The following is a 23232-nucleotide window of genomic DNA, read 5'->3' on the forward strand; positions in this document are numbered from 1 at the left end:
AGCTTTCATAGCTCAGTCATACCCACTTGTCCTTGTACCAGTAATGTCTTTACAGCTTAAACAAGCTTCCTGGTGTATATCCCCATAACGTATTGATGTGCAATAATCAGTCTATAAAAATAGCATAACAGAATAGTGAAGTAAAACTATTAAACTAGTGTATTTTCCAGAGGGAGAAAAGAAAATTTCCACAGGATGCCCTACCCCATAAATATATTCCCAAAGGTAAGATTATAAGCAAATGTCAGTACTTGGAACCCTTACTTTCAAAGTGTATTTGGTAACCAAAAGTCCGTTAGAGAGAAGGACACAACAAATGAGAGCACTATTCAGTGCAAAGCCAGCATTTTCAGCAACACAGTAATAAAGTTAAAATGCTTGCAAAAAAACCAAAAAAACAACCCAACAGAAAACAAAATAAACCCAACCCACAACCCCTTAAAAACCCTTTTAGAAAATCAGTCCAGTTCCAATTAATTCTGTAAGTGCTGATAAATAAATAGTGATTTCATGTCACTGTTTATTTACTGTCATTGAGATTTTATCTTGGAGCAAAATATGCAAAAAAAAATCAACAGTTTTGGAATTAAATACAAGACTAGTATTAAAATTCTAATTCTCGTTGATACAGACTACAATCCAGCTAGAAACTTGATTTTAAGTTGAATCACAAGCCATCTGTGCTGTTATAAACACCCTTGGTGTATGCAGAAACCCAGTCACAGAAGAATACTCCTTGTTCAGCGCTGATATTTGTAAGAAAAACACATTTATTCATCCCACTTATTTTATATTGTTTTAATTATCCCAACAATGTGAACATTCAGAAAAGATGTTCTTGACCACAAAGAAAACTATGGTGAATTATTAAAGTAAAAATTATCTTTTCAGCGTTTACTTTTGAGAGCTTCCTTCTTGCCAAGAAGTTGATATCATATGTGACATTGGCAGCTTCAGAGTATTGTACACCAGCCATGACAAACAGTTTCTGTCCTAGTTTAAGAATAAATACCAATAACATGTAATTAATTACTACATTTCCAGATTATAAAAAAACATTAACAAATCCTTATAGCAATCCCTCCTGAGGTTGTGGGGACCACTGAGTGAGCCTGAGCTGCTCAGGGGACTTGGAGCACATGCTATGGAGAGTCCCTCCAGAAGCACAGCAAGAGCTGTGGCTGATCTAGGAGTGCTGGCTCATGAGTTAGCCCTGGCTCGTGTCTCTTCGCTTGATCCCTCTGTTGAGAAAAGTGAGATTTTTGTTTTGCTTTTCAATTCAGCCATTTGACGGAACTTTGCTGCCCATGAGTAGCAGGACATGGGCAGTGCGAAGCTGTGAAGGTGATGGGAACAAAAGGAGGTCATGGACCACACTGTGCCAGCCACAGCCAGTTCCAAACAGCTCTGGCACTGGTATGAGCACCCTAGTGTGCACCAGAACTTTAGGGAGTTGGAGGAAACCATGGGACCCTTGGCGGATGGAAACAGCTTTGGATGCTGCTGAGTGGGACATACATACACCCCTACGAGACTGCAGCCTCAGGCCACCCATGCCGAGACAGGGACACTCCTGAGGGACTGCTGTCAGCACAATAAAGCTCTACAGGAGGTAGCCATAGCTGTGTTTCTCTCTGGCAAGGGACTTTCTGTTCCCACATCTCTACAGATGCTGTCCCAGTGGCACTGGTGTGCATATTCCCCTGTCCCAGTTTCAGCTGGAATAGAGTTCATCTTCTTCCTATTAGCTGGTGCAGTGCTGTGTTTTGGATTTAGTCTGGGAATAATGCTGATAACACACTGATGTTTTAGTTGTTGCTAAGTAGTGTTTACCCTGATAAAGGCCTTTTCGGTCTTTCATGCTCTTCCAGTGAGGAGGTGCACAAGAATCAAGGAGGGAGAAGAGACAGGACACCTCACCAGAACTAGCCAAAGGGATATTCCATACCATAGAATGTCATGCTTACTATGTAAACTGGGGAGAGTTGGCTGGGACCCACCAATTGCTGCTTGGGGAATGGCTAGGCATTGGTCAATAGGTGGTGAGTATTGTTCATCTCTTGTGGTTTTCTTCTTCCTTTTTCCTATTATTATTATTATTACTACTGTTACTATTATTGACTTTATTTCAATTAATAAACTGTTCTTATCTTAACCTGTAGTTTTTACCTTTTTCTTATTCTTTTCCCCATCCAACTGGAGATGGGAGGGAGGGAGCAAAGGAGGAAGGAAGGGAGTAGTGGCTGTGATGTACTTACTTGCCTTTTGGGGTTAAACCATGACACCCCCGCAACCAGCATGGCAGCTCTGGTAACACACTAGTTGAGGATCACCTCTTCCTAGTTTCCAATGGCCTGGCATTGTGTGTGCTGACAGGGGAACTAGCCATAGTGCAAAAGTTGAGTTGCTCTCTTCGAGGGAGAGGACTGTTTAGGCCAATGGGTCAGAAACACTGCCTTTGGAGCATCAAATCACAACATGTCAGCGCGTATGCCCATGAGCTTTGCTGAGGATTTAATTTATTGCAGTGGGTTAAAAAATACAGGTCAGACTCACAGATTTGGCTTCTAAAATTCTGGTGGATATAAGATAGCTATTGTGATCTATTACTTCTTCCTGAGGGCATTATAAATTTTGAGATGGGATATAAATTGCAACTTAAAGATGAAAGTTACCTGAGATATTTGCAGTCTGCACATAATGCTCTACTATAAGTCAGAGAAGAGTGGTGTGAAGGTTTAGTTTCTGCATAAATAATCCAGTTAAGAAAATCCAACCAAAAGTCACCTGTATTTGAAGGTGAATTCGGAGTTAATAGAAGGCTCTGCAAAGTAGTAGGACTGAAGTCTTTGACTTGACCTCAGTAGTTTACAGCAGGTAAAAAATATTTTATTCTCTGCTCAGTGACAAGCTTCCTCCTATTTTAAATGGTACAACACAGTGCTCCTGTTTTACTGCAGCTGAACTATTAGTTCTGTAAGCTGGTGTCCTGGGTTCAGCAGCAGCAGTCAATTTTTCTCCTTCTTAGTAGCTGGTGCAGCGCTGTGGTTTTGACTTTCGGCCTGGGAACAGCGCTGATAACACCGATGTTTTTAGCTTGGTCTGGCCAAGGACTTTCTGAGCCTCATGCTCTGCCAGGGAGGAGGGGAGGCTGGGAGGAAGCAGGGACAGGACACCTGACCCAAACTGACCAAAGAGGTATTCCATACCACAGCACGTCATGCCCAGGATGTAACTGGGAGTTACCCGGAAGGGCTAGTTCACTGCAGGGTTGGACTAGGTATCGGTCGGTGCTCGGTCGGGCAGGGTGGGGCGAGTTATCGGTCAGTGGGTGGTGAGTGGTTGTATTCTCTTCCCTTGTTATTTCCTTCATCATTATTATTACTGGTGGTAGCAGTAGTGATTTGTGTTATACCTTAGTTACTAAACTGTTCTTATCTCAACCCGTGGGGGTTGCGTTCTTTTTGATTCTCCTCTCTGTCCCTCCAGGAGCAGAGGAAGGGCAAGAAAGTGGGGGGGAGATGGTGAGAGAGAGACTGTGTGGCTGGGTTTAAACCATGACAACTGGTTTATAGGCAACCCCTTGAGATGAATTCATCCACCAGCCAAAGAATTGCCAAGTTGTATGGTCTTCCATTCACCTTATGCCAGTAGGCTGAATTTTAAACACATATAGGAAGGAAAAGGTAAGCAGAGGGTAAGAAAAGACACAGTACTTTCCTGTGGAATCTACAGATAAAAAGGTTTTTATCCCCTGTGATTTTTAACACTCTTTATATTTTTCTACTTGTCGGGACATGACTTGCCTTCTCATGCAAAAAATTAAGAGAAAGTAGTGAAGAGTGTTGCAGCTGCAAAATCACTCACAGTAAAAATAAGAAAATGTGGCTTTTCATCGTGTTTCAAAAGTGCATTTGACAACAGCAATTACAGACAACTCCACAAAGCAAGGAAAATATAAACTGTTGGAAATGTCCTGCCATTACTTGAGGAAGTATGCCCAGCATTGCAGTTGCTTTATTAAACTTGACAGGTAGTGAAGAGGGATTTTGTTGTAAAAAAAAAATGCATTTATAATAAGAATTATTGTTTCTGAGATCAAGTGTGGTTACAGCTGCTGCTTGAAAATGCATAATGCTTAAGTGTTTGACTCAAGAACTGTAGGGCAAGTAAATGTCACACCACTAGAAAATATTTTAAAACATCATTATGGCAGCTGAAAAAGAAAAATCTTTGGAATCATATGTAAAAGGTAGACCAGACACTGCTTTGTAAATAATTAATCTATTGTCAGGTAAGTTATTGAACAGGAACTGTGAAGAGGTAAGTAAAAAGAACTGCAGAGGAGGTAAGTAAAAGTAAAACGGATCTAGAGGAAATCATATCCTGTCTCTATTTCAGATTCGGTTTTACCAGTTTATATAATCTGATGGGATATTTGACAAGCTTTATGAATGATCTGAGTCATTATGTTTAATGTGGAATCACTAGAGGGATGAATGCTCTACTAGAATATGTCTTTGAAATCAGAGCATCTTTCATAGGCCAGAATGGATAATTTTAATGTCACCTGCAGTATAACATAAAGCTTCAGTTTTCTTACCTCCCTCATCCCTTTCCTCTTAGTCACCACTTGCATCTCACTGAATAACTAAACCATATCCATTTATCTTGGCATTAAGTTTCCAGGAAACAGGCAGTCCCTTACTTCCTTTGTTAGCCTGTTTCAGTAGTTAATTGCACTTCTGGTTAAAAATGCAGACCTGAATCTATGTATTTGAAGTGTGGTTTAGATTATATTCTTCCACATTTAAATAAGCCCAGCTGTGCTTATCATCACTTTGAGCTAACTCAGTTGGATGAACATTAAGCCAAACAGATGCTTGTCCTTAAAGACAATGGCTTCCACGTCCAGGCCAGGCTCTAATATCCAGCGTGATGGATTAGGAGCTGCTAAAATAGTTAATGAATACATTATGTTGACATGACCATTGGGATGACTGTTGGGCTGTTTGTTTAGTTAAACACTGGGCTGTAAGAAAAGCAAACAAGAGGAGAAAATCGGTCAGAGATAAGCCATATCTTGGTAAACATTTAAAGACAGTTACACAACCAAGGCAGAACCAGGGCTTGACCTCCCACTTAGCTCCTTCTAAGGAAGAAAAGCCCAGAAACTGAAAGGTTTGGGCTCAGAGGGTATCTCACTTGATCTGCTGAACTTATCAGTTCAGCAGATCAAGTGAGATACCCTCTGAGCCCAAGTCTTGAGGAAGGGGAAGAACCAGTCCATGACACAAGCATATGTTCCAGTCTTTGTTGTTTTAAAGCCCGCTTTTTACTTCGCATAGGAAAACAAGCCAATGAGCATCATAGAAGAGAGGCTGCATTAGGTCACTCTTTTGTCCTGAACAATGGCCTAAAGCAAAAGCAGAGGGGAGAAGATAATGTTAGAGGAATCATAAAATGACAATTGCTTTCAGAAGTCTCCCAGCTGACAATGGTTTGTGGCACAGGGACTTCCTGAGGTAGAAATGATTTTGTGTGTTTAATACTCTCCCCCTACAGGTATTTCTTTTCAATGTACTTGTCAGTGTTTTCTTAAACATATATACACTTTTAGCAGTCACTATCCTGTATCAAGGAGTTTTGTGACTTAACCATTATGTGTAAATACTCTCTTTTTATTTGTTTTGAATGTCCTACTTGCTAGATTTATTTGAATGCCCTTCACACTTGCACAGGAAAAAGCTGTGAAAAATATGTTTCTACATCTATTGACAGCCACTTCAAATACTGAAAACAACTTCAAATGAGTGTTTCTGTTCTGAGGGCCTCCAGGCATTATACAGGTACCAGCAAAAGACAGACCTGCAGGTTTTGTATCAAGTGAGACCTGCTGATTAAACTTAATTGATATATAAAATAATGTAATATTGACCTACTCATCACTGAACTGCAAGCTCCTTTTCCAGGAGAGACCTGAGGCCTGGTAAATAAAGAGATACCTGCTGAGACATCCTCAAGAGACAGAGGCTTTCAGATCCATTTTGAGAACTAATCCTTAAGAAGCATTTGGATTGGAGAAAGCTGAAAACGAGTTCTTTAATGAACCCCCATAATAATATCATCACCTGTAGGTAGAAACCACATCCATGATTAAAGCTAGCAAAGGAGAGAGAAAATTCTCACTGTTTGTTATTTGTTTGTATCAGCAAAGTGAAATTTTGAGGTAGTCTTTTCTACTTCAGTCAGCTGGTGAGCTGGCCGGTACTCTGTGCCCGTTCCCCTCCTGCTAGCTCATACCCACACAGCATCCCACCCCATGAGCTTTCACCTGGCACATGTTCTTCAAGGAGGCTGGAGAAGATGCAGCGGTGGTGGGGGAGGAGAAAAGGTGGGAGAAAACACTTCAGGGGTGGAGGCAGCAGTGTGGGGACACCACCCCTTCTGCCTCAGTGCCTTCTTTCAACTCCCATAATTCTCCCTTGTGATGCCCAGGGTACCTTCTGAATCCTTCCTCAAGCCTGACAGAAAAAAAACCCACCTGAAACCAGAGAACTAGCAACTGTTCTTTGTTTTGTTACTCATTTCAGACAGTTTAGGCTTTACCGGCTTTTGGTTTCCTCAGAGGGTGGCAGTTCTGCTGCAGCCAGGGAGCCAATGTACTGAATTTGACATGAAGTGTAGTAATTTTTGCTGCTGGAAATGGTTGAATGATAGAAAGCAGAGTTGAAAACATTTATATTAAGAAGGTTTATGCCCTGATAAATATTTTGAGACTTTTGAAAAAGCGGTGTCATTTATGCAGGCTTTTCAGTACTTATTTAGAAGGGACTTTGGACATTTGTATTTGTCAGTGTTTCTGCCTTAAAAATCAGGCAGACTTTGCTGAATTGCAAGCAGTTGGTCAAAATGGCAGATGTCTTACACTTAATGAAAGATGTTATGCAGTCTCACTTAAGTATCTGAGAGGTCAGCTAATAAATAAAGATTAATTTAGCAAGAAATAGTCTGTTGAAATCTTTTCCTATTGGCTTCACTGGGTCTAGATCTTGGCCTTCTTTTGTACTTTCTCCAGTTGAATTCCAGTTCGTACCATATAACTGATGGGATGATTTGGGGGTTATCCAGCTGCAAATAGGCTGACTCACACCAGCTACAGACATGCAATCTGTACTATTTCTCAGTTTTCTCTGAGTAAGAGCAAAGATTGCACAGCAGGTCAGTGATGGGACTGGGAGCGAGCACTTGGAGGTTTGGTTCTCCACACTCTCTAATCTCTGTCTAACTCTGTTACCTGTTAAGAGGAAGCACCTTTTTCTATTCAAAGCTCAAATGTATTGTCACTAGTTCAGCATAACTTAACAGATCATCAGTAACAGATAAAAGTCTCCTAGGACAAAATAAAATACAATTTGGATATAGCATCACTGCAATTACATCAGTTTTTTTGTGTTCCATGCTTTTGGATGGTACTAAAGAACACGATTTTACAGAACAGACGTAAAAACTCGTCCGAGATCGCCTGTAACACGGCTATTGTGCATTTTCTGAAAGGAGGTTGTAAGTGAGGTGGGTGTCAGTGTGTTTTCCCAAGTAACAAACAATAGGATGAGAGAAAACAACCTCAAGTTGCACTAGGGGAGGTTTAGATTGGATATCAGGAAAAATTTCTTCCCTGAGAGGGCTGCCAAGCATTGGAACATGCTGCCCAGGGGAGTGTTCGAGTCCCTATCCCTGGAGGTATTTAAAAGATGTGTAGATGTGGCATTTGGCTGTGTTAAACATGAACTGTGCCCAGTGGCACTAACTGGGCCAGATGTTGCCATATTCATAGATGGCAAGCAAGCTTGGGTATTTGTCCACTGAACTCTGAAAAATTAACTTATTTGTAGCTATGAAAATATCTCTTATGCTGAAATAAATGAGCAACTCTAGAAAATTTAGGGGGCCTCTAAGGATGCTGGAGAGGGACTCTTCATTAGGGACTGCAGTGACAGGACAAGGGGTAATGGGTTAAAACTTAACCAGGGGAAGTTTAGATTGGATATAAGGAGGAAATTCTTTACTGTGAGGGTGGTGAGGCACTGGAATGGGTTGCCCAGGGAGGTTGTGAGTGCTCCATCCCTGGTGGTGTTCAAGGCCAGGTTGGGCAGAGCTTTGGGTGACATGGTTTAGTGAGAGGTGTCCCTGCCCATGGCGGGGGGGTTGGAACTAGATGATCTTGAGGTCCTTTCCAACCCTAACTCTTCTATGATTCTATGATTATTGTATATATTTGAAATATGTATTATAGAAAAAAACCCAAAGGTCTTGAGAGTGAATCTCAGTAAAAAGGTTATGCTATTAATACTTGTATTCCAGGAGCGTGAAAACTAGAATCATTGATGTAAGCAGTGCAGCTAGCTACCTACTGATGACCTTTCCCTTATCACTGCAGAACAGTGTTATGCTTCACATGCTAAGTTTCAAATCTAATTAAATATTAAAACATCCAAGTTTCATTTTTATGCTAGTGTCTCATTGATTTGTTTTGCTTCATTCTATTTTTAGCTCTAGTGTACTCACTTCTGCTAAGAAATACATATTTATGTCCCACCCATTCGTGTGTGTGAGATGTGAGAAACACCATCATCCCCATTCACAGTAAGGGAATCAGTGAACAAAACAACTTAGAATGGGAGCCTAGATCTCTCAAATATTAACCCTTTGAGAACGATTCCTAAGCTTTGAGTTGCATATTCAAAGTCAGAAGCCATAGTTATCTAATATGAAAGTCAAAACATTTCCTTGAGTCCCTTTTTGTGGCTTGTACTACAAGGTAACACAGATCTTTTCTGGCAAACCTTTATTCTCAATCTGTTTTTTCTCCAGAAGTTTAGGTGCTCATCAGCATGGTGAGTCAAAAGTTTAATCATATGGCCTGTAGCTGGATCTGCATACAAAATTGATATTCATATTGATACTGAACACGTATACAGGGTTCTAATGTTTTGTTTTGTTTTGGTTTTTAAAGTGGATACTCTCGTGCTTCATAGGGCTGCCTGGAAAAGAAGAAAACTTCTTCTTGGGAAAACAGTGCAATATAAAAGAAAAACAAAGTTTAGGTGTGGTATTAAATAGATATTTAAAATTTATTCTTTAAAAGAATGGAGACCTTTTTCTCTTCTCAGGACTAGGCAGGAGTTCAGGTGCACTCTGAGATGTCTCTCCTGAAACCCTATTCTGATCTGAACTGAGTAAGACTTGGACTTCTTTAGTTGGAGACTGCGATCATCTCACAGTGGAGTACATTGGAGTGGATCTCTTATATTAGAAATGCCATCACAGACATTCAGGGTCTTCGTGATCCTTCCTTCCCTCCCTCCTTCCCTCCTTCCTTTCCTCCTTCCCTCCCTTCCTTCTTTCCTTCCTTCCTTTCCTCCCTCCCTCCCTCCCTCCCTCCCTGCCTTCCTTCCTTCCTTCTTCCCTGGGTGCGTACACAGCTTTGCTTTCTTATTTCTCCACAACGGCGTGCTGACTTCCCAGGCAATGTTGATGGAGTAATTCTTCTTCTTCTTGGGTGGTTCAAGTTCAGTGACTCTAAGTCTTACAATACCACCTGAGGTGTGCAGTAATCATATCAACATGCACTGTCTGGAGTGTATTATTCCTTGATTGCTCTATTTTTGCTGTACAACTGGAAAATCAACAGATCAGAATCTGTTCCAAGGAATTCTAACTCATCTTGAAATGTTTTATTTTTAGTTATTTTTAATTTGAAGGTAATGAAATCCTGGGTCTCACTATTGAGAACACTTTTGTTATGAAAAATAAGTTATTTTTTTATTCTTGGTCCCTGCAAAGACTAGTAACATCCAAATACATACAATAACAGCAACAGTCATTTGGGAGTTGCAAACCCCAACATGATACTTGGAATAAAATCCACAAATTAAATGTAGAATAATAGATTTCTTTTATGAGTGTTGGTTGTCTGAAGGGAAACAATGACGCTTTTAAACTTCATTGGAGCTCTGAGATAGACAATATCAGAATAGAGAAATTAGAAATATATATATTATCCTTTTTTATGCTGGAAATCTAGTGTATTGAAATTGGTGCTTTTATGAGTTTAAAGTGGTTTTAATGAAGAAGGTGGTATTGGAATGCACATTATGTTTTCATAGCATGCAGTATTCCTATACAGCCCTATAGGTCAGCAGTCATCTCCAGTGAGACCTGGGTGGAGGCTGGGCTGATAGGATCGTGCTACGCTTCCTACAGTGAATGACAAACAAATGAAGCAGTGTAGAGGAGAATTTTGTGGTGTGCCTGCAGAGGGGCAGAGAGCAGGAAAAACAGTAACACCACCTGGGAGAGGTTATAAGAGGGGGAAACCAGCTCATTTAGCTGGGAGGTCTGTCTAGTTGTGAATACAATTTTATTTTGAAGGTACAATTTCAAGTGGAAACTTTGAATTTGGAGAAGGCATCCGATTCTGTGGTAAGGGCTTGGTTGAAAGTGGTTTTCATAAAACTGGAAGTGTTTCATCATCCAGTAAGTGGCTGTTCAGAGCAACAAACTCTTACACTGAAGCTGAGATGAGGAGGAACTTCAGGCTGAACACTTAGTGAAAAGATCACAGGAAAACTAGAAAGAAAAGTTTCTTTGAGGAATGGTCTAAAAACCTAGATAAAAATAAGAGAGAGGAAGGCATTACTAAAATCTTGTTCAGATCTTTGTCTCTAAAGGCTGCAGGAGTAAATGTGGAACTGTTAAATTTCAGAGGCAGAGCCATTAGAAGGCAGAATGGTGAATGTGTGTTCCTCCTATGTTTTCCTTGTTGACTTTTAACTGTTTTTTCCCCAATAAGTTTCTAACAGAACTGAAAGATGATTGGTTGAAAATTCAGAATAATGAGAAAAGCTTCCTCCCACCCCCCATTGTTAGTAAATTACTGCTGATATGAAATATCCAGGAAGAATACAGGATTCATTAACACCAGTTTATGTGCTCAGTGCTGAGCTAAAATTCTGTAGGTCAAGCACTATAGATCATCATGGTTTAGAGAAGCAACTGCTAATTTGGGGAATAAAAAAAATCTCCAGAGAAAGTTTATGTCATGAGTATCTTATCGGAGCCTTTACATTGCAGTACATAGTACTGACCACTGACAGAGATAAGTTGGAGTGAAGTAGTTCCTTCTGTGAGCTGTGTCAGTCTCACCCCAAAGCTTCTAAGGCTACTTATGATAATTCTCTTTCCTTAAAAATTTGTTAGCTGCCACTTTCCTGCAAAATCATGTCATTTGATCCAGTAGTCTCTAAGGATGAACTTGCGCAGATATTACATCTGCAGGTGAGTTATGTCTTCCAATTTGCTGCAGAGCATCTCATAGGCTCCAACTGCTATTACATTTTTATTTGCAGTAAAAATGAGACAAACTCTTTGTAAAAAGAACCTTGTAAAGCACAACAAAAAAAAGAAATAATCCTGATTCAACGTCCCAAAATCTCCCGGGAGGACCTCCAAAGAGGATGAATTCTAAAGATGTGGCTTTACATTCCTGCATTGCAACTCATAATATTCAGAGCAACCAAACCAAGCCTTCTTGTTGACCTGTTTACTTTCTTCAGGTGGTACATTTGTGAAACAGCCCAGTTGTTCCTGTTGTTTTTCAGTATCTCTTCTGGTCATTCAACATGTACCATGGCCTACAAAATGCCTGCTCATTTTCTAAAATGAAATAATCTAACATACTTTTTTGGGTACAATGAAGTATTTCATCCAGAAAGTTAAACCAGTAACTTAACATTGAAGAGTCACGCCTTTTGAAATTTATTAAAAAAAAAAAAAGAAAAAAAAAAGAGTGAATTAAAACTATTTTTTCAGCTTTAATTCAGATCTTAAGCATATGCACAAAATAATCTTTAATAATTTAATCATGCAAGCCGCCATCCAGGAAGCCCTACCCTGAGTCCACAGCAGCTTTCAGCTCTCTGCCAAAGTACCAAAGGCAGCACACGGTAGAAAATCTGGTGGCTTTTAAAAAGCAGAGTATTACCAACTTCACAGGAATAAAACGGTGATAAGCATGAGAGACGGCACTGAAGACAAGTACAACCCTCGCGGTTACACAGGTTTGTGCTCACAGTTAGGCCCAACCTAAGCCTCCAATTTTTGGGTAGAGCTGGCTTTGAGTCTGTCTCGGAGCTCCCTCTAGTGCTCTACTGGTCTAGAGCAACTAGTGTTTAGCAACAGGAGGTATGCAGAAGGGCTAGTTCGGAGTATCTCAGTATATAGAGACATTATCCCAGTAGATAGAGACAGCAGAAAGTCTTTGTATCCTCAGATTTCAATTATTGTTCCTGGAAGTTATGTGCTGAATTCCTATGTTAAAAATATAAAAATTAAAAAAAACCCTTTTGCTTGACAGCCATCTATTATTTTCAGGTCAAACAAGGAAACGTTTTTATCTCAAACTGTAACATAAACCTGTTGCAACTTGGACCTGTCTGAGAGTTATAGAAACTGAAGACATGCATTCATCTCTTCAGCTGTGCTCAGTTTTAGGCCCCTCACTACAAGAAAGAAACTGAGGTGCCGGAACAGGTCCAGAGAAGAACAACAAAGCTGGGGAAATGTCCAAAGAACAAGTCTTATGAAAAGCAGCTGAGGGAACTGAGGTTGTTTAGTCCAGAGCAAAGGAGGCTCAGGGGAGACTTTACTGCTATCTACAACCGCCTGAATGGATGTCCAACTGAAAGGAGGTTGTAGTGAGGTGGGAATTGGTCTCTTCTCCCAAGCAACAAGCAATAGGACAAGAGGAAACGGCCTCAAGCTGCGCCAGGGGAGTTTAGGTTGGATATTAGGAAAAATTTCTTCACTGAAAGTGTTATCAAGCACGGGAATAGACTGCCCAGGGTGGCAGTGCCCATCCCTTGAGGTATTTAAAAAATGCATAGATGTGGCACTTAGGGACATGGTTTAGTGGTGGACTTGGCAGTTCTGGGGTAATAGCTCTGGGACTCATTTGGCTTCACTGACAGACAAGAGCAGGCTTCTCTGAAAACTGAAGCAGCTTGCTTTCTACTTGCTTTTGTGTATTGGAAACTGTCCAGTTTCTCCAGCGTGGTATAAAAGAAAGAGAAATCATTTGCATCCACTGCAGCCAAATATGCTGCCATTTGGTGGGTGAAAGAGAGAATTTTGCTGCATGTGATGGGACCAAATACTTTATGCGAGTATACACTGACTCCAATCAGTAGGGCCATGTACGGTGAACTGATATTTGGAGCAAAACTCATTTGTAGTTATTTGTTTATTTTCTTTAGGAACACAAAGCATAAAGTGTCTATTGGTTACTTTGCCTGCAGGTGTTACTTGGAGGATGAGGAGGAGATGGAAGTGGACTAACCAGTGGTAAGACAGCACGTGCCCCCAGCCACTGCTGGCAGTGAGTGTGGCTCGGCTGCTGCTGCTGCGCTGGGGCTGACTGTGCTGCAGGGCCACAGTGCCCAGTGCCCTCATCTTGGCAGCACAATCGCCACCACAGCACTGCCCTGCGCTGCCTCTGGGCCACGTAAACTAAGTCTCATTGTGTAGAGTCCGGCTCGAAGCCCCGGCCAACGCAGAGCCCGGCGGCACAGTCATGCTCTCCCCAGAGCGTCCCAGGCTGTGGCAGACACGAGCATCAGTAGCCTCACTGAAATCACCTTGTGCTGCTTGCTTCCAGGCCCATCAAGAAGGAGGAGGAAGATGTTTCAGGTAGAGTTGCTTATTTTAGAAGATTCATAGTTTGAAGATGAGTTGAGTTTTGTAGATTTGGAGTTTCTACTAGAGCTGTTTGCAGACTGTAGTTTAAGATAGGGTATGTGTAGCTTGTTGCATGAAAATTGTAGTTTGTTCTGTTGTGTTTTTCTTTTATTTTTTGTTGTTTTGTATATGCATTTCTTGATCTTCTTGTGACCCAAGATCTCTTTGTGTTTGCTGTGGTTTCCACTTGCTCCTAGTTCTTGGGGCTGGAGGGGGCTGGGGCTGCTGGTGCTGGCTGCTGGGGAACCACAGATGTCCCACATGGGCTCCCTGCCTTGGCAGAGTGGCTCTTTAAGGCTCTCTGCAGCTGCAGGCAGGGCTGGGCATGGACGAGGGACCAAAGGTCTGGATGCTCACACGAACCCCTCGGTGGCTGCAGGGCATCTGGCCTGGTGCTGCCACTGGGCACAGCCTGTGCCAGTGCTCACCATAGCTTCTTGGGCTGCTCCTCAAGCTGGGGGAAACAGGAGGAACCAGTCATGGCATCACAGCACCACAGTGTGCCTAGACCCAGGTCACTGTGGGGAGCAGCCTGCACAAGGCGTGCAGTTGGATCCTGCTGTCCAAAACAAGCCTTTAACTCCCTCCATCTCTCTTTGCCGAGACCCTTTGTCCTGAGCCTGTAGGGCAGAAGGGGGTTTGGGCCTGGAGGTGGCTGGGGACACTGGAGGTTGGGTGGCTGCAGCTGGGTCTAGGGTCACACACTGGTGCTGTCGTGCTGGGACCTGGCAAGCCAGGAGGGAAGGGGCGCTTCCAGGAGGGAACTGGCGGTGAGGTGCAGGAGGAGCTGCTGCGTCCATGAGCTGTGTGTGCAAATGCAGACAGGGACATACAGGTTCAAGGTCCGGACCCGCTGTAGAGCCCTCCTGAAGCCCACGGCCCTCACCACACGTTGCTGGCAGCACACCTTGTCCTGCCCTCGCAGCCTTCGCTATGCGTGGGGTGCAGGTTCTGGCACGGGCCCAATGTGACAAGCCTGGCTGAAGGATGTTGCCACGTGGCTGTATCCTGCTGCCTCCTGCATTCCACGGCCAGGCAGGGCTAATTTCCACCCCCGTGGATGCATCCCAGCTGCATCACATCAGTACTGCTCAGCTTGCTCTCAGGCTGACCATGGGACAGTGAAAGAGCAATGGAGATGGTCCTGGCCCCGTGGAGCTTGCCAGCACAGTGTTCAACCAGTTTATTGTCTGTTTAAGCACAAGAGTGGATAAAGAACTGTCTGGATGGCCGCACACAAAGAGTTGTAGTCAATGGCTCAATGTCTGGCTGGAGACCAGTAACGAGTGGTGTCCTTCAGGGATCGGTGTTGGGACCAGTCTTGTTCAACATCTATGTCAGTGACACGGAGAGTGGGATTGAGTGCGCCCTCAGCAAGTTTGCCGATGACACCAAGCTGTGTGGTCCGGTTGATATGCTGGAGGGAAGGGATGCCATCCAGAGGGACCTTGACACACTTGTGAGGGGGGCTGATGCCAACCTTATGAAGTTCAACCATGCCAAGTGCAAGGTCCTACACCTGGGTCGGAGCAATCCCAGGCACAGCTACAGACTGGGCAAAGAAGAGATTCAGAGCAGCCCTGCGGAGAAGGACTTGGGGGAGTTGGTTGATGAGGAACCTGATATGCTAAGTTTTTTCCACCACAGGTTTGTAGTGGTTTTTGGGCCGGAGGTAGTTTGGAACACCAGAGGTTGGAGTGCTGCAGCCGCTGCTAAGGTCACCCACTGGTGTTGTGCTGGGACCTGGCAAGCATGTAAGGAGGGGGAGCTGCTGCGTGCATGAGGTATGCACGCAAATGCAGACAGGGATGTGTGAATTTATCTTAGACAGTTCCTAATAGTGAAGAAATAAAGTAACATGTCTCAAGCTGAAGGCTGGCAGAAATCTTGAACCCCTCTGCTGGATCTGGAATGGAACAAGACTTCTCTGGGAGGGAATTATGAGTTCTTGTTTTGAGTCCAAAGCTGTATGTTTCTGAGGACCCTTGCTTGAAACCTAGAGGTAAATCTTCTACTGCTGGGAGAACAGAAGCCTTATCTGCAAGGTGCAATATTTGGGAATGACCAGGCTGCAAATCCATCCAGGGGCTTGCCAGTCATTTTCTTTATATGCGGGACTTTTTGCTTGTGACTTCCTCAACAGATCTCTGCTTCACAGTTAGTGAAGCATTCAAGTTACTAATTAAGGCAAGTCTGACTTGCAGTAACTTTTCAAGCTGACATTTTGAATTCTATTCAGTAAAGTTATATTAATGAAATCTTTTTCTCATGTCTTGGTTTTTATGTTGACCATAAGCTAGTAAGAACTATGTTGTTTGGCCTGGACCGCTGTTTCAGATTTTATTTACCTGTAAAGCAAAAACTGTAACTTGGTAAAGTCCTTTACAGGGAACTTTAATTGAGTATTGCTTCCATTGATGCCTACTGCCTGTGGAAGTAGTGGCACAAGGGACATCCTAATCCCCTATTGCAATGTGCCCCTGCAGCAAAGGCAGCCAACAACCCTTACAACCTCAATGATTCTGTGATTCATTCAGATAATTTGTAAACAGGTATCTTTTTACATCACTTACCTTTTAGCACGGATACAATGGCAAATGTATACAACTCTATGCATATGAATGAAGAAATAATCACATCAATGTATACAAGCTGGTCAGATTTACTTCAGGAAATTATTTTGGAATATGAGAAAAGCTTTTAAATCATAAAACATCTCTCAAAACCCAGCAACTCCAAAAGTAAAGTATAAAGTGACTCTTTCCAAAGTGACATAAACCTCAGCTTTAAAAACAAATTATCCATATTGAAAACTTATAAATTAATAAATGCTAAGGAAGAAGATTAACTGGGGGTAAAAGATGCAGTCAGTGTGGGGTGATTCAGTGTCTCAGGATAACAGACCATCAGTCACCTTTTCTGTGTGTGAGATATGAGGAAAGATAATTATAATACCCCAGTCTACTTATTGACCAAGCTGTTTATTATTACTTATCCTAAACTTCTGATTCTGAGATTTCCTTAACCACTGTTAGTAAATATAATACAGAATTAAACATTTGTACCTCATTTTCTTCGAGAATGTCTCAGGAAAGTTATCAAGTGTCTGTAATCACAGCAAGGGCGGATGGGGCTGTGCGCACACTCACCAAGTAGTCTCTGCAGTTGTGTATTTCTTTTCCTGTGGCTGGCACTGTGATAGATTTTTAATCCCATAATAGATTTATGTGTGGTTAAATGCCAACTAATCATTAAGCACAGTATGTGCTTCCTTCTCGATTGTCAAGCAGTGCATTTCCTTTGAAACACGCCCTCATGATGCACGTATTATTCATGCACAGTGGTGCAGAAAGGAGCAAGTCAAAAGCTGGAAGTAAGAAGGAGTCTATAGCAGCAGACTTAGCAGAGCTGAACCAAAATCCTAACGGTTTCCACACCGTGGTAACTGCCCCACTATTTCTGGTCTAAGACGTATGGAAGTAGGGAGTTGCAGGTTAGCAAGGGTTCTTGCAAGCCAGTAATTGTCACTTGTTACCACAGAAAACACTATCGTATAAATCCTTTCATGATCTCAAGAAAAACAGAAGACTTGCCATAGAACTAGGAAATGAAAAAGCTTTGGCAAGTCTGTGGGCTTTAAATCTGCAAAAATATTTTTGCTGCTTTCCACTCACACTGATTTTAATGTGAGATTTTGTGGACAAAGGTGTATATAACCTATAGGAACCTTTTCTCCAAAGCAAACTAATGTACTTTAAACCAGTTATCCCATGGCTTAAATGCCAAGGAACTAGAATTTCTGGAATGCAATGCCTGAATAAATAAAGTCAAAAAACTGGAAATAATTTGCAGTGAGATATTTGAAATACAGCCATAGTTCCTGAGCAAAAGGTCAGCAAGGTGGTGAGAATTCTTCCCAAGACCATGAAACTGCCTGATCTTATCCATAAAGCTGATCCTGCTTCCTTAGCATATTAAATAACTTGAAACGAACCAGCCTGTCAACCTAGATTGACTATGACCAACAAGGATTGAATGAAGTTTTCAATTTGAGAAAAATTAATAATGCATGTGATGGGATATCCCCTCAGAGCACTTCACTGCAGCCCACTGTATCTGTTACAGCATTCAACGCCAGGCAGTTCAGCCAAGGTACCTGCATGATAGCCCTGCTTAGGGGAATGCTTACAGCAGATGGTTGAATGGCATTACCAAATGGAGGGCTAGGCACTTTCTCCTCTTTAACAAATGCTGCAAGGGTGCTATTAATCAATATTTAAGCAGTACTAGCTTTGAGCTTTCCTTCTCATCTATCCATCCTTCATCTATGGGCCAGATATCTCTAGACCTGGTTTATGTGAAAGATGAAACCTTCTGGGACTCCTAAATGCTATCCTTAGTCTTGACTAAAATTGCCAGCTTTCTAATAATCCCTAAAGAACAGTCATTTAATTACTGAATTCCATTAAATTTCAGTTGTGTCTGGTCAAAACATTAGATACAGCCACATAAAGAGTATGGAAGATTCTGGAATCTGCAGAACTGGATCTGGAAAGAGGGAAAAAATGCAAGGTGTGAAACCATCCCTCTGAAATATATGTAAAGTCTAGTTGAATCTCAGGTTCATTTTTAGGAAGCCTGTTTCTTGCCAGTTTCTTCCTGCCTTGTCCTTTGCTGTTTAAAATTCTCATGAAAGAAAAATACCTGCCTCAGTATTAAAATGCTTCCTGTTAGAAGGGAGCTAAAGGGACTTTAACAGAAATACCTGAAAATAAGACAACAGCTCTTGAACTGTATTGGAGCTAGTCCATCTGCAGTTGGATGCAATATGCTGTTTTACGGATGCCAAAAAAGGCAAAAATTCCCTACATCAACCAGAGATGAGAGCTAGTATTCCAAAATGAAGCAATCTGCATGAAGCATTTAAAGTGCAATGTTTGGAGACATGGTGTCAAAGGCAGATCTCATTTCAAACAAATGAGGATAGGCAAACAAAAGAGGCTCAGTTTCATTCTGTAAAAGCAAAATATTTACAAGCAAATGCTCTGCCATTCTGAAATGTGGAGCCCATAATGGTTTCAATATCTTTCTGCTTTATAGCAGTAGTTTCCCTTAAGAAATTCTAGATTGAAAAACTGAATGCTTATGAGAAAATATCTGATTCACCAAAGGCTTATATCACAAAAAATTCATCCTGTGCGGTAGGCCAGTTCCTGGAACAGATAATGGGTGTAGTCAGGAAAACTAGAGAAGACATCAAGCCTGGGAAAATCACAGGAAAACAAATGGATACATGACCTGTCTGTCTAATATTTACAGCGTGGACTCTTTTACCCTTAACACAGCAGGAGATCTGGTATATTTTTAGGGGACACAGATACCAATGGGCCTTCACTGTCACTCATTGTACTCTTTGTTAATTTTCTCAATACAGACAGAGTCTGAGAGTGCTACTGTTTGAGCAAGGAATAGCATCTTACAGACCAGTCAGTCTCACCCCTGTGCCTGGCAAAAGCTTGGAGCAGATTCTCCTGGAAAGCATGCTAAGGCACATGAAAAACAAGGTGCTTGGTGACAGCCAGCCTGGCTTCACTAAGGGGAAATCCTGCCTGACCAATTTGGTGGCCTTCTATGATGGGGCTACGGAACTGATGGACAGGGGTAGAGCAGTTGATGTCATCGACACTGTCCTGCACATCCTTGTCTCTAAATTGGAGAGACATCAATTTGATGGATGGACCACTCGGTGGATAAAGATCTGGCTGGATGGCCCCATGCAAAAGGTTGTGGTCAATGGCTCAATGTCCGGCTGGAGACCAGTAACGAGTGGTGTCCCTCAGAGATCGGTGTTGGGACCAGTCTTGTTCAACATCTTTGTAAGTGACATGGACACTGTCATGGTTTAAGCACAGCCGGTAACCCAGAACGACACAGCTGTTCGCCCACTCCCTCCTGCCCCTTCCTCCCCCCGCTCCCAGAGGGATGGGGAGGAGAATCAAAAGAATGTAACTTCCACGGGTTGAGATAAGAACAGTTTAGTAACTAAGGTATAACACAAACCACTGCTGCTACCACCAATAATAATAATGATAAGGGAAATAACAAGGGAAGAGAATACAACCGCTCACCACCCGCCGACCGATACCCATCCCGACACGAGCAGCAATCTAGCCCTTCCGGGTAACTGCACCCAGTTTAAATATTGGGCATGACGTGCTGTGGTATGGAATACCTCTTTGGTTAGTTTGGGTCAGGTGTCCTGTCTCTGCTTCCTCCCGACTTCCCCTCCTCCCTGGCAGAGCATGAGACTCACAAAGTCCTTGGTCAAAGTAAACACTACTGAGCAGCAACTAAAAACATTGGTGTTATCAGCACTGTTCGCAGGCCGAAAGTCAAAAGCACAGCGCTGCACCAGCTACTAATAAGGAGAAAAATGACTGCTACTGCTGAACCCAGGACAGACAGTGGGATTGAGTGCACCCTCAGCAAATTTGCCAATGACACCAAGCTCTGTGGTTTGGTTGATATGCTGGAGGGAAGGAATGCCATCCAGAGGGACCTTGACACACTTGTGAGGGGGGCTTATGCCAAGACTAACCATGCCAAATGCAAGGTCATACACCTGGACTGGAGAAATCCCAGGCACAGCTTGGGCAGAGAATAGATTCAGAGCGGCCCTGCAGAGAAGGACTTGGGGGAGTTGGTCGATGAGAAAATGAACATGAGCCGGCTTCAGTGTACGCTCACAGCCCAGAAAGCCAACCGTATCCTGGGCTGCATCAAAAGGAGTGTGACCAGCAGGTCGAAGGAGGTGATCCTGCCCCTCTACTCTGCTCTTGTGAGACCTCACCTGGAGTATTGTGTGCAGTTCTGGTGTCCTCAACATAAAAAGGACATGGAACTGTTGGAACACGTCCAGAGGAGGGCCACGAGGATGATCAGGGGACTGGAGCACCTCCTGTATGAAGATAGGCTGAGAAAGCTGGGGCTGTTCAGCCTGGAGAAGAGAAGGCTGTGTGAGACCTCACAGCAGCCTTACGGTATCTGATAAGGATGCTGGGGAGGGACTCTTCATTAGGAACTGTAGTGGTAGGACAAGGGGTAAAGGGTTCAAACTTAAACAGAGGAAGTTTACGTTAGATATAAGGAAGAAGTTCTTTCCTGTTAGGGTGGTTGCCCAGGGATGTTGTGAATGCCCCATCCCTGGCGGTGCTCAAGGCCAGGCTGGACAAAGCCTTGAGTGACATGGTTTAGTGTGAGGTGTCCCTGCCCATGGCAGGGGGTTGGAACTAGATGATCTTGAGGTCCTTTCCAACCCTAACTATTCTATGATTCTATGATTCTATGATCTTGAGGTCCTTTCCAACCTTAACTATTCTATGCTTCTATGATCTTGAACAGCATTTTAAGACGTTAAAAGCCAAATGGCAAACAATAATCCTTAACATAGGGAAGTAAAACTTTACAACAAACTGTCTAAAGCATGTTTCAGCTGTCCAAACCCCTTCTCTGCAATGTATGATAGAGTCTATGAAAAGATGTTTTGATAACTGCAAGGGAAATAGACAGCAAGAGGCAAGGTAAATTTGCCAAAGAATTAAAAAGCAATCAATACATTAGACAACAAGATGGGCTACAATATGTATAAGCAATTTTACTTTTTTTTTTTTTTTTATTCTGAAAAGAAAAGAAATTACAAAGTTAGGAACTGTGAAGTGAGGTGAGATTAGATTGGATCACTATTTGCAAGTTAAGAACCAGGGCTGCAAGAAAGGGAGAATAGCGTGAAGAATATGTGGAGTAATGTTGTTTATTACTATATCACAGAGGTTCCACCAATGAGCATCAGTGGATTGGCCTTTGGAAAAGAAACTGTCCATGATCAATATTTGATAACATAGTGTAGGTAGGTATCGGTGCTAGACAGGATTGGGGAACATGAGAATTTTAGAGCAGAATAATTTATATATCCTTGTTGGTTTTATGAACTTCTAACTTTGTTCAGTAAGAAGGCTCAGTAAGGCAAAGTTAAATTTTCACGACCCTTCCAGGTCTCCAAAATCATATTCTACTCCCAGTGCACTAAAATTTTTGGCTGAGTTTGATTGTTCAAACAGAATCATCTACTGCAATTTGAGTATGCTGTCTGGCACCCAGCTGCTGATTTGGGTCTCCTGTGTCTTCTATGTATATTTGCCTATTTTTGTGAAGGAGTCCTAGACACTTCAGGGGGTCTCAAATGGCTGTGGACAGCTGTTTAGTCAATCTAATTGAACTGTTCTTTCACGCCTTTCTTTGGTGTCTCCTTTTCATTCTGCTCCGTGTTGCCACTGTCCTGCGGCAGCGCCTGTATTTCAGGTCTCATTTACCCCCATCTCTCAACCTTATGGTACATTCCTAAATGTTGTATTTCTTTAAAATTTGTCTTCATTCACTTCTGTTTTCTGTCTTGGAAATCCTCTCACTCTGCGGGCTTCAGCATGTTGCACTGTTAGTGTCCAACCATGAATAACGCTTCTTCCACAAAATCAGCAGGTGACAATGCTGCAGAGGAACCAGTCCATAACCCAGCATTGTGCTGAGGTTGTATGGGGCACCTAGACAGTCTGCTTCTGTTCCCTCCTGAAACAAATGGTGAAGGTGGTAATGATATAGGTTTGGACACCTGATAATGCTCAACACACAGTGCTGTTAAATGATTTCTCAAGAAATAAAGTAACTCCTGGCAGATTCTGGAAACTACCTTCACACCAGCCAAGGATGGTGTCAAATCATACATGGTTACACATAAAAAAACACCCAGAGACAGGGCTTTTTTGTGAGTTTTTAAGACTCTTTATATATGAGAGATATATCAAGAGAATTATACTGCTTTGTTTATACAATGGATACATGCTAGAACAGCTTAGGTACATTTGTATTGACAGTGTCCTGACACCTTATGAGTCACTAGTAAGGACTCTTAAATTTCGTACCTATAAAAGTGACACGTAATAATTACAGCTCTGATACATGGATGCGTTCAGAGTTTCTAGGGAAATGATGAAGGGCATCCTGCAGAAACAAGTCATGCATGCACATCATTCCTGTAATGTATGAATCTTTTGTTTACATTTGGTGTACAATTATAGTTTGCATTTTGTACACAGGTTGCTGCAATTTCTGCATAGTACTGAATCTAGCCATCACTGTAATTGCCCTGTTCTGGACAAAATGCATACAGGATATGGTAAGCTATACCTGCCATAGAATTATTCAAGATTTCAAAGTGCATTTAAAATGGGAAGTGAAGCTTATCAAATACTTTTTAATATATACAATTTGACTGTCAAGTAGGAAGAGAAGTGAATAAGTGGGTCTGAGGAGTGGACAACACCTTCCCAGATCCTTGCTAACCTCTCCCTGTTTATAAAATGGTCTTATGGAGAGAAAAAA

Source organism: Lathamus discolor, chromosome 2 (genome assembly GCF_037157495.1).
Source record: "Lathamus discolor isolate bLatDis1 chromosome 2, bLatDis1.hap1, whole genome shotgun sequence".
NCBI classification, from domain to species: Eukaryota; Metazoa; Chordata; class Aves; order Psittaciformes; family Psittacidae; genus Lathamus; species Lathamus discolor.